This window comes from Sminthopsis crassicaudata, chromosome X (assembly GCF_048593235.1).
Source record: "Sminthopsis crassicaudata isolate SCR6 chromosome X, ASM4859323v1, whole genome shotgun sequence".
NCBI lineage: Eukaryota > Metazoa > Chordata > Mammalia > Dasyuromorphia > Dasyuridae > Sminthopsis > Sminthopsis crassicaudata.
Window position 1 is genome coordinate 1,262,338 of NC_133623.1, and position 12,977 is coordinate 1,275,314.

General features: G+C 46.4%; 1 long non-coding RNA gene across 1 annotated transcript in view; it reads right to left on the reverse strand.

Annotated features, from left to right (window-relative positions):
- Positions 1 to 650: 650 nt before the first annotated feature.
- LOC141548807 (uncharacterized) overlaps positions 651 to 12,977 on the reverse strand; it is a 29,728-nt gene continuing 17,401 nt past the window's right edge. Inside the window, exon 2 of the long non-coding RNA XR_012484072.1 lies at positions 651 to 4,504. This is a non-coding gene — a long non-coding RNA (uncharacterized LOC141548807). The remainder of the gene's footprint in view (positions 4,505 to 12,977) is intronic.

Sequence of the window (12,977 nt, forward strand, 5' to 3'; positions counted from 1 at the left end):
GCCGATGAATCCCTGGGGGGGGGGGGGGGGGGGGGGAAGGAAGGGAAAATGTTACTGGGAAGAGGAGGATGCTTGGGACAGGTCGTCCCTCCCACTGGCAGCCTCAGTATTGTGTCACCTACTTCTGGTGCCAGAGCCAGGAGGTAATGGCTATAGGTTAAGTGACTTCAGGTTAGGGTTATGGGAACAACCCTATTTTTAATACAATATACATTTATGTACAATATTTAATAACATAATATTCAATATAACATAATAACCCTGTCTTTATGGGAATAAAGACCTGAAAGTTTGTTGCCCTGTTGAGCCGAAGCGGAGTGAATTCTCACTGAGTCATCTTGGAGCCAAGTGGCTCTGAACACTGGCTCCAACCCTGCTGTGGACTCTGGGATATTGAGCTCACGAAGCTCTCGTCACCCCAACTTCAGTAACCCTTCTGGGCCTGGAGAAGTCAGGGTGACGCAAGCCAGCGGTTGCTCCAGGGGGCTGACGGCACCGCTGAAGCCAAATACAGACCCGTTAGAGCTTGAGAAGCCCAGTGGCTTTGGAGCAAGAATGTCTAACTTCCATTTAACACCTTTGTAACCTGGGGCACACGCTCTGTGGACCGTCCTCCTGCCAAGCAAACTACTTAGACTTCGTCTCCAAACTTCCTTCCAGCTCCACAAACCTGTGTTTTATTTCTTAAAGCCCAGTGGTGTCCATAAGCCACTAACGAAATCAAACCCAAGAACAGAATTTTGTCAAAGAAAGCGAAGATGATGTACCCAGAGGTAGGAGATGAAGCTGTTTCGGGCCAGCCCCCCTGCTACTTAGGTCTGATGTTGGAAAGAGAAAAAATTTTAAAAAGGTACCCGTAGGTCCAGTTCACCAAGGGAGATTTGTGCCGCTACAAGAGGCCACTCCCTGGAACAGTGCGTTGACTTGCAGCTGAGTGAAGCTTCCTTGCCCATGGTGAGCCTTGTTGGGGCTGCTCTGTATTCAGGAAGTGAGGAAACGGGGATGGCGGGCTCAGCTCTTGGACCCCTCAGCTAACCAGGCCTAGAGGATGTTTCAGTACTGTTTAAGGCAAGCCGGCTAGCCCTGCCCGCGAAGAGGGGCTGGGATGTCACTCCTGGCCCTTCCGCCTTGGAAGGGCAAGTTCCTCAAGGTCTCTTAGAAGAAAGGTGTCCAAGCTGTATAGAAGTGGGTTGCTTGGCACGCTTGGAAAGCTACATGGTAACAGCCACTTGGGATTTGGCTCTTGTTCCATGTTTCCGGGTGATATTTGAATCTGCTTGGGGCAGAGCTTGGGAGGAGGTTGCAGGCCACCCATCGAATGCCTCTGTTGGAGGGGACCTGAGGGCTGCCGATAGGCAACTTTGACCTCAGGGATTCCAGGAGTCAAATACCTGCAGGAGGAGGAGGGAGGTTACCAACGAGCCTCGGTGGTTCAGAGCGGGATCGGTGTCTCAGTGTATTCCGAGCAGCAGCAGGAACATTGGCGACGCTTTGGTGCTATCACCCCTTTTGCCTCAGGAGTGCAGGGGGAGGGACCCTGCCAAATCTTTGCCTGATGAGAGGCATTCTGCAGGGGCCTCGCAGGTCCTCTCCCGTCCTGTCCATTGCCACCCCTTGGTGGTCTTTGTGGAGAAGGGTTGGCTGGTTTGACATCATAGTGAGTGGTGAGCTAGAACAGGCTTGCCTTTTGCCATTCCACTTTCCAGGGCTCCCTTTTCTCCAACTAGCCTCCTAGGAGTTGGCATCTCTCCCTACTCTTCAGCCCCCACTAATGGGGCCCAGAAGTGTACCCCCTGTGCCAGGACAGAAGGACTCGAACTTTCCTGCACTGTAACAGACCTAAGCGCTGCTGTGGCCCAACTCGGCCCTGCTCTGCAGGAGGCCTCTGGGACCTGCACAGCCACAGCCCTCCCCTCTGCTGGAGTGCTTTGCACCCCGAGTCGGTCCCACTATACTGGAGCAAGGGCACGATGTACAAACAGTAACTATTTGGATTTCTATATTGGTGTCCTCAAAGCCTTTGAGTAGTTTAGAAAATTCTGAGAATTGAGCACTGCCTGTACCGGGCACCATGCTGGGCCAGGGAATATTGCCCGTGAGCCAAGTTTGCAAACGAGGTGTGCTCCCACACTGGGCCTCAGCAACAAGAGCCCGGCCTCCCACAAGGCATCTCAAGGAGGGCAACACAGAAGGCCGCGCAGTGGAAGGCGAAGAGCACTCAGAACACCATGGACAATTGAAAAACAGAGTGGCGGCACTGCAGAGATCCTGAGGGACAATCAGAGAGAGTGAGGTCCGGCCCCAGCAGCCAACCTCCATCCAGTATATCCCAAGGAAGACACGGTGCAGTCGAAATCCAGAAGAGCACGCAGGAAGGTGTGGAGCCCTGGGAATGGCCAAGCCAGGCCGGCACGGGGCACCTTTGGCATGGCACTGCTTTGTTCCAGAGCTTCATCAGCAAACAGATCCTTCACATGTCAAGCGAAAATGGAATCAATCACATAAGAAACGAGAGACAAAGCAGAGGCTTTTGTTTTATTTGAACCATTTCACAACACTGAGCTGGAGTCCAAAAAGATAGGATGATTCCAGGATGACGTGAAGCTCCCTTCTCTCCTTTTCTCACCAGCACCTCCCCTCACACAGGCCCCTCAGTTGCCCAAACTTGGGCTTGTGATGCCCAAGTCATCGAGTTAGCATGGTGACTAGGGCAGCCTCTAGGTCTTTCTGGTTAGTAACTTTCCTTCCTCGGGGGGGGGGGGGGGGGGGAGTAGAATCAGCCCCACCCCAAGGCATGCTGACAACCTTGACCTTTTCTCCATCACTTTCTTAAGTCTAGGCAAACCTCAAATCAGTCAATCCTTGATCTGTTTATCTCATTCCATTGTGTCCGATTCTATTTAGGGTTTTCTTGCCATTTTCTCCTCTAACACATTTTACAGATGAGGAAACTGAGGCACAGAGGCCCAAGCAATTTGCTTTAGGGTGACGCAGCTAGTGAGTGAAGTCATATTTGAACTCGGGAAGATCACTCTTCCTGCCTCCAGGGCCAGCGCTGCCCTATCAACTGCAGCATCACCCAACTGCCACAAATACCCTAATTTCTGGGGTTATAGTAAATCATCACACTGAAAGCATAATGGGGGACTCAGTCTGAACTGGCTCCAGCACACTCCTGGCTTTAATCCAGTCTTTTCACTTATGGAAATACGCCATTCACACCAAGGGCAGAATGAGAGACTGAGGAAAGGTTGGGCTGCCGAAGGGCCCCGGGGGCCCCAGCGTGGCAGTTAGGATGTGGTAGACAAGGGAGATGGCAAAAAGATTAAAAAGGGGCAAAAGTGCCTTCAAGCACTCTGTTGCCCAGGGCCATATAAAGGTTTTGGGCATGCTTTGCTGCCCAGGGCTGCGTAAGAATCCTGGGCATGCTTTTGCAGGGGGTCTTAACCTTTTGTATTATTACATTTTCTTTCTTTCTTTCTTTCTCTTTCTTCCTTCCTTCCTTCCTTTTTCTTTCTTTCTTTCTTTCTTTCTTTCTTTCTTTCTTTCTTTCTTTCTTTCTTTCTTTCTTTCTTTCTTTCTTTCTTTCTTTCTTTCTTTCTTTCTTTCTTTCTTTCTTTCTTTCTTTCTTTCTTTCTTTCTTTCTTTCTTTCTTTCTTTCTTTCTTCCTTCCTTCCTTCCTTCCTTCCTTCCTTCCTTCCTCTTTCTTTCTTTCTCTTTCTTCCTTCCTTCCCTTCCTTCCTTCCTTCCTTTCTTTCTTTTCCTGAGGCTGGGGTTAAGTGACTTGCCCAGGGTCACCCAGCTAGGAAGTATTAACTGTCTGAGACCAGATTTGAACCTGGATCCTCCTGACTTGAGGGCTGGGGAGCTATCCACTGTACCCCCTGGCTACCCCTACATTTTCTTTTCAAAGAAATAGTCTTCTCCCTCTGGCACTTTCCTTTCCCTAGCCTCCACTGAGAAAGCCAGAAAAACAAGCCCCTGTTAGATTGGAGAGTCACACAAAACAATTTCTCACCAGCCAGGTCTAAAAGCGATGTGTCTCACTTCATGCCCAGAGCCCTTCAGTCGAGGTAGGAGGTGGCAGCCCCTGGAATGCTGATTGGTCATTCCGTGGATCAGTCTCCCCAACTTTTACAAACTTCACTTTATTGCCTTCTCATGCTCCCACTTTGGCTCCTGTGGTCTGCCCCCACTACTGTTGAGGACACAGATGGGCTGGGCCCACTAGAGCTACATTGGCTGTGCCCATTCTGCTTTGAGGGGCCTCTGCTCTCCAGCAAGAGGCGCCATCCCGAGTCCTCTGTGATCACGGCTGGTCACTCTGCCGAGAAGAGTTCGGCTCAGTGATGTTCCGTCACAGTTGAAGGTGTACAGGGTGTTCAGGAGGACAAACCCCTCTGGTTGGAAGGCTTCTGGGGGCTGCTCAGCCTCCTTTAGTGTCTACCTCTCCCATCTCTCCCCGGTGGCTCCAGGAAGCTATAAGGTGTGCTGTAGCCAGATCCTAGTTAAAAAAAAAAAAAAAAAAAAAAAGCTTTGGCAAACAAGCTAAACCTGGGTGAGTGAGTGAGGGTAGGTGCTGGTCCTCAAACCCATCAGGGGATTAGGGGAAATGTCTCCCCCTAAGCCCATAAAGAATTTGCTGGCAGAATGGGCAGATGCGAATGATATGGTAGTTCCAATGGCCATGGAGGCAGCTGAAACAGGTGCCATGGAGGACAGTGAAGACGCATCCTGGGGCCTTGCCAGGCAGTTCGACGGCTCTGTCTCACCACTGGACCCTGACGACAGCAACAGAAAGTGAGGCTGATGACTTTGGGCACGTCTGCCTCACTTGCATCATTTTCATGCCAGTCAAAAGATAGCACCCGTACCGTTTTCCCACTTTTACCCACCTCAAAGACCTGTGGCGACAGGCAAGTGAGGAAGCAGCAGGAGCACTGGGAGACGGAGTCACAATCCTATGGACCGATGGCCGAGGCCATGGGGTCATCTCACCAGAGTGAAGCGGCAGTGGGGTTTGGCAGCCCCTTTGCTTGAGCGAGCAGCCCGTTTTAAGGGCCCTGTTGCTTACCTGGAGTGAGGAAGGGGCTAGAAAATATGCCCTAAAAACCGCTGGCTTCATCTAACCTTTCCTAGTAACCTACGGAGTGAAGCAAGACCAGCTGCTTTATAGGGTGACCCTTTCTGTGGGGACAAACCACTGCAAAAGGCTATGGGCCAAGACTGAGGCAGAGGGAGAGTCGGGGCGGGACTTTTTGTTCAAAGATGACCGTGCACTCGATTCGGCTTCGGAGGCCAAAAGCACGGACCGATTCTCTGCTGCTTGGGCTGATTTTGGCCTAACAATCAACACTAAGAAGACACAGGTTCCAAAGCAGCCAGCGCCACATCATCCAGATGCAGCAAATGGAGCGATTGGGAATGCTTCAGATAAATCTCTTACTTTGGCAGTGCAGTTCACAAGGGCGTAGATACACATCTGACAGGCTGGGTGCATAGTTGATGCCCACATTGCCAGAGCTAGCCCAGTGTTTAGGAGGCTCCGAAGAAAAGTGTGGAAAAGAGGTATTATTAGGCTGCCTACCAAAATAAACAGGGCCATTGTGCTGACCTCACTGTATACCAGTGAAACCAGGCTGGGAAAAATGAAGCGATTCCATTTTAATTGTCTCAGGAAGATGCTGAAGATCGCCTGACAAGATAAGGCAGCTGATACCGAGGTTCTCTCTGGAGCCGAACTGCCGAGTGTTCAAGATCTACTGCAGAGAGAGCCCGATTCTCCTGGGCTGGCCAAACGTGCAATTGCCTAAAAGACTTTTACAGAGAACTCACGGAGCCAGTGTTCACATGGAGATCAGAAGAAGCAATACAAAGATACTCTTAAGGTCTCTCTGAAGTAATTTGGAGCTGATTGTGAGCCATGACAAACACCAGGCCACGACTGCCCACTGTGGCCTGCCCACATTCAAGAAGGCACTGTGCTCTCTGAGCAAAGTAGAATTGCAGTAGCTCAAAAGAAACTTAGAGAACGTTCCACTCCAAGTTCGTATTGGTCTGACTGGCCACAGTCAGACACCTTGCACCTTGACCCTGACGCCACCAAAGTCATTTTGGTCCTCTTCAATTATGAAAGACAACAATCAATCATAATTTGTTCATCTATTCCCAAGTTATGGACACCCTCAAAAACTGGCGTTCTTTGTCACCTCAAAAAGAACTAGTTTGGTGCATTCTTAGAGGAGGTTTTACTTCGAATGAATCCTTTAATATGCCCTTCCTCTAATTCCTATTTTCCTCTTTTCCAGAAGCTAGTTCCTTGTTGAATGAAATTGTATTTCTATTCTCCAGTGTGTGTGTGTGTGTGTGTGTGTGTGTGTGTGTGTGTGTGTGTGTGTGTGTGTGTATTTTCCCTCTTTTCACCAGTTCGGATTGAGAGTGAGATTCAAGTGTCAGCCGCTTCCCTCTCTTATGTGTTTATAGAGATATCTATTTGTGTACCCTGACCATGGGAGATATTTTTTCCTAATCTTCCCTCCTCCTCTAAAGTTTATTCCTCTTCCTCTCATTGTTTTCCTAAGATCAAGATATAACATTCAATTTTATTTCATTTTCAGTTCTAGAGTGTTTCTGCCCACTACCCATCTCCCACCCATTGAGAAAACCCATTACAAACACAAAGTCATGCAAAGCAAATTTCCACATTAGCCATGTTGGGGGGGGGGGGGAAGGGAAAAATATGCTTCACTTTGGCCCTTGAGTCCATCTGTCTGGAGGTGAATCCTTTGGAACCATGGCTGCTCACTGAGCAGAGGAGTCAAGACTTTTAAAGTTGATATCTTTTCGATGTTGCTGGCTTCCTGTACCTGGTTGCTTTTTCTATGAGATACTTGACACTTTTCCCCCCCAGCCTTTTGTCTTTGTTTTAATGGAGACATTGGCTTCCATTGAATCAACTCTTATTTTCAAGGAGCTTGTTGCTTAAGCCAAGGTTTTGTACCTCATTGTTGTTCTGCCCAGAAGACTCCCCAGTTTGGTCAGAGAAGCCTTGTGACTCCAAATGACCCTTTCTTCGGAAAGGGGAAAAAACCCCCATGAATTCCTTTTATGTTGGCTTGGAAGTGGCTTGGGGTCCCTTTAAGAAACTGTATTTCCTACTGATCTGTGGCCCCTTTGAGAGTCCAGCCCCTCTGGGCTGAGGCATATCTTCCCCAGACAAAGCTGTCTTTCCTGGATGCCAGAGCCTTTGATTCCTGGCCAAAGAGCACCCCCTTGAATTCCAATAGGAGATCTGGGCTTGTCCCAGCCCCCACTGGATTTGAGCCAACTTGGGCTCTCCCAGCCCCCACTGGTTCTGATCTGCTTGGGCTTCCCAACCTCGACCAAGACAACCAATATAATGAGCTTCCGTCAACTAAGGGCTTTTGCAGATGCACGTCAGTAGCTCACTCAGCTCCAGGACGTTCTGTCCACTGAGAACTGCATTCCCTCAGTGCAAAACTCCACTTTCATAGATCTGCCACTATGGAAGTCAGTCTCTTGCGAAACTGATTTCTATCTAACAATAAACTTTCATCTTGCAACTAATATTTGGGAATGAGTGAATTCCTTCACTCCTAGAACCCACGGCGGATTTAATGGGGATTCTTAATAACTCTCTTATAGCCACTAACCTCTAGACCACCAGGGATCGAGACCAGGGGTCCTCAAACTACGGCCCCCGGGGCCAGATGCGGCCCGCTGAGGACCTTTATCAACCTAGACTCAAGTTAGCAACGCACGCTTCAGGCACTGGGCTGAGGCGGAGGAGACAGCGTGTGAGGCGATACCGAGGTGAGGTGAGTTCCCAGGCCGGGGTGTATGGTGTGGGGAAGGGAGAGAGATGCAGAAGACGGAGAACTGACGGCCCACGGCCTTGTAAAGTAACAGAAGCCACCACAACAGACAGGCACGAGGGATGTACGGTCCATGCTGCGCATGTCACGGCCGCTGCAGGAGCAATATATGGGCTGTGTCTGGTGTGCGGGCATAGTCACAGTCAGTACTACAAGTCCCAGCGTGACTCTATCATTGTCACGATGCTGTAATGACAGTGTAACGGCTTCCTCTCTAGCGCGTGTTGCAGTACTGACTGCTATTGTCGCCCAGAGTGAGGCTCCTGGTACCAGGCCGTGGCCCTGTATCCATAGTGACCTCATGTCTGGCTGTTGCGGTCATCAGTTTTATCATTGTGTGTATGTTCTGTAGTTTCATAAAGAGATGGAATATTGCGAACATGTCATCGCCTTATAATCACTGGGGGTCTGACCTTAGTGCCCCCCACTTATCCTGAGTATGAGGGGCGCAGAGCTGGTGTGCTGCTTCATCCCCCTCCACATTCTTAAGGTCCTCATACACTTGTGCAGCTTCAAGTCACATGATCACCTCCCCCGGAAGCCCCAATGTACGCTTTGTCACTGAAGCTCATTAGCACATACAATGTACCGCGCAGTTATATACACATGTGCACAGTCTTGCCTGCGATTATGATAAATTACGAGTGCAGCACGTTCGATCATGCAGCGTTGGATCATGAGAATTGATCCCAGGACTCAGAGGAAGCCAGGGCGTCTGGGAGGGCCGCCTGAGCGGTGACTTGTGGGCAGTGAAGGTCTGAAGCGGGAGAGAAAGTACGGGAAACGGAGGCATCCCAGCACAGAGGCAGCTTGGAGGGAGTTGGGCCTTGCAGTCTGTATGTCTCTGTGTGGGCAAAGCTATTGCTGGTATATTGTATTTGTAGCGCTCTGTGTGTGTGTGTGTGTGTGTGTGTGTGTGTGTGTGTGTGTGTATACATACATATATATATTGATATTTTACTAACAGCAATTTGGAATCCCTTAGAAATAATGATGTCAACAAAAAGAAAAATTGACTTGGAGTGTAGGATATTCAGAGAACAGTGGACTTCTGATCACTTTTTCCTGCAGTACAAGGAAAGAGCTGTATGTCCGACATGCCAGAATATAGTGTCTGTGTTCCAAGAATATAATTTGTGTCGACACTATGAAACTCAACATAAAGGTAAATATGATTGTTTGGTCGGAGAAGTGAGAAAAGATAAAATATTAAAACTGAAAAATACATCGACAACTCAGCAAAATGTTTTTGTGAAGCAGAAGCAGCTAAATATTTCATCACTGCGAGCAAGTTTTCAAGTTGCCAAGCTAATAGCACGCACTGGCAGACCATTCGTGGAGGGAGAATTTGTTAAAGAAGGCCTTCTTTCTGTTGCCAAAGAGATGTGTCCAGAGATGGCCGATTTATTTAGTACAGTGAGTCTTTCAGGACCTACAGTTACATGGAGGACTGAAGACATGGGAGACAATCTGCATCAGCATTTGCAAAACTCCACAAAAAAAATTTCATATTTTTCCTTGGCACTCGACGAAAGCAATGATGTTCGTGATTCTGCACAACTTCTCATTTTTATTCGTGGGACGAATGATTATTTTGAAGTCATAGAAGAGCTTGCTGCACTGCAAAGGATCAAAGGAACAACTACAGGAGAGAACATCCATGAAAAGCTTTGACAAACTATGAAAGCTTTGGAGCTGGACTGCACTAAACTAGCCAGTGTGACAACTGATGGTGCCCCTAGCATGGCGGGGTCTAAGAAAGGAGTCATGGCTCGCATTAACCAAGAGATGGACAAACATAACCATTCTCATCCAATAGCCATGCACCGCCTCATCCCCCAACAGGCGCTGTGTAGTAAATCCCTGACGTGGGACTCTGTTACGAAAATTGTGGTATCTTGGGTTAACTTCATTAGAGCTAATGCAATAAATCACAGACAATTTCAGGAATTTCTGTCTGAGCTAAATGCTGAGGATGAAGATGTTCTATATCACACAGAAGTCCGTTGGCTGAGTCGAGGAGAGTTTTGAAACGTTTCTATGACTTCCTTCCACAGCTTACAACTTTTCTGCTCTCAGAAAACAAAGAAGTAGCAGAGCTTAATGATGCAGAATGGAAATGGCACCTTGCCTCTCTGACAGATGTAACAGAGCTACTCAACAATTTCAATATGCAACTTCCAGGAAAGGGGAAGCTCATCTGTGACATGCAATCACATGTCAAAGCATTGGAAGTAAAGTTAGGCCTCCTCATCAAACAAGGGAAGGAGGAAAACTTCTGCATCTCCCCACAACTCAAAATTGCATTCCCAAACAAAACATGTGGATTCATTGGAAAAATTGCACAAGGAGTTCCAATTTAGATTTAAAGAGCTTCATCTCCATGAACGGGACATACAGCTTTTCTGTAACCCATTTTCTATTGACATTGAAAATGTGGATACAATTTACCAAATGGAACTGGCTAAACTGCAGAATTGTGACTCTCTGAAAGACGCATTCAAGTCAAGCAGCCTTCATAATTTCTATACATCTCTCCCCTCTGAGACATATCCTTATCTCAGGAACCATGCACTCAAAATGGCAGCCATCTCTGGCAGCACTTATGTCTGTGAACAGACTTTTTCTAGAATGCAACATTTGAAATCTCCAACCAGATCAAGACTAACGGATGCACACTTGCATCACTCGTTATGACTAGCAGTGACAAATATGGAACCAGACATTGACCATCTCATTAGCCAAAAGCAGGCCCATAGTTCCCAATGAAACACTGGTAAGTTTGTTGATTTAACTTTACTTCATTTTAAATATTGTATTTGTTCCCATTTTGTTTCTTCACTTCAAAATAAAATATATGCAGCGTGCATAGGAATTTGTTCATAGTTTTTGTTTTTACTATAGTCCGGCCCTCCAACAGTCCAAGGGACGGTGAACTGTTTAAAAAGTTTGAGGACCACTGATCTAGACCACTCTAAAACTCATCATATTTATGGGTCCCTAACCGAGAGTCAAACCCCGGCCTCGGTGGTGAAAGTGCTGAATCCTAACCACTAGATCACCAGGGACCTAGACCATTCTAAACCTCATCAGCTTGGCACATGATCTCGGGGCCAGTTTGAAGTCTGTTCCTGGACAGGGCTACCACTTTCATTGCTTGGCAGGCCATCACAGATAAGAGACATCTGGGCCTTAAAGATGCAATAACTGAAATACATCTTTGAGATTCATCCACCACTGTTTCTGTATGACGCATAGGAGTCATTTAAGAAGTAGCCCCTGTCTCACTTGAAGACATGACCCCTCTCCTTACTAAGGCAAACAAGGAATCCCCTTCTGTCCTGTCTTTCCCCCAAAATTGTCCCTGCTAGCTCCTTAACTCTCTCACAAATCTTCAATCTCTCCCTAGTTTAGCTGCTTCCAGGATGCTTGGAAACACCCTCATGTCTTCCCCATCCTTCAAAACCTTTCACTCAATCTGTCCATCTCTCCTCCTTTTGGTGGTCAAACTCCTTGAGAAAGCTAGCTATTGATGATATGATGGTATACTTAGAGAACCCCAAAGACTCTGCTAAAAAGCTATTAGAAATAATTCAGAACTTTAGCAAAGTTGCAGGATACAAAATAAATCCACATAAACCCTCAGCATTTTTATATATTACCAACAAAATGCAACAGCAAGAGATACAAAGAGAAAATCCATTCAAAATAACTGTCGAGAGTATAAAATATTTGGGAATATATCTACCAAAGGAAAGTCAGGAATTATATGAGCAAAATTACAAAACACTTGCCACAAAAATAAAGTCAGATTTAAATAATTGGAAAGACATTTAGTGCTCTTGGATAGGCCGAGCGAATATAATCAAGATGACAATACTCCCTAAACGAATCTATTTATTTAGTGCTATACCAATCAGACTCCCAAGAAACTATTTTAATGACCTAGAAAAAATAACAACAGAATTCATATGGAAGAATAAAAGGTCGAGAATTTCAAGGGAACTAATGAAGAAAAAAAATTAAATGAAGGTGGCCTAGCTGTACCTGATCTAAAACTATATTATGAAGCAGCTGACCCCAAAAGCATTTGGTATTGGCTAAGATATAGACTAGTTGATCGGTGGCATAGGTTAGGTTCATGGGGCAAGATAGTGAATAAAAATAGCAATCTAGTGTTTGACAAACCCAAAGATCCCAACTTTTGGGATAAGAATTCATTATTTGACAAAAACTGCTGGGAAAACTGGAAATTAGTATGGCAGAAACTAGGCATGGACCCACATTTAACACCACATACTAAGATTAAATCAAAATGGGTCCATGATTTAGGCATAAAGAACGAAATCATAAATAAATTAGAGGAACATAGGATAGTTTACCTCTCAGACTTGTGGAGGAGGAAGGAATTTGTGTCCAAAGGAGAACTAGAGGTCATTATTGATCACAAAATAGAAAATTTTGATTATATCAAATTAAAAAGCTTTTGTACACACAAAACTAATGCAAACAAGATTAGAAGGGAAGTAACAAATTGGGAAAACATTTTTACAGTTAAAGGTTCTGATAAAGGCCTCATCTCCAAAATATACAGAGAATTGACTCTAATTCATAAGAAATCAAGCCATTCTCCAATGGATAAATGGTCAAAGGATATGAACAGACAATTCTCAGATGATGAAATTGAAACTATTTCCACTTATATGAAAGTATTGCAAATCACTACTGATCAGAGAAATGCAAATGAAGACAACTCTGAGATACCACTACACACCTATCAGATTGGCTAAGATGACAGGAACAAATAACGATGAATGTTGGAGGGGATGTGGGAAAACTGGGACACTGATACATTGTTGGTGGAGTTGTGAAAGAATCCAGCCATTCTGGAGAACAATCTGGAATTATGCCCAAAAAGTTATCAAACTGTGCATACCCTTTGATCCAGCAGTGCTACTACTGGGCTTATATCCCAGAGAAATACTAAAGAGCGGAAAGGGACCTGTGGGTGCCAAAATGTTTGTGGCAGCTCTTTTTGTAGTGGCTAGAAACTGGAAAATGAATGGATGCCCATCACTTGGA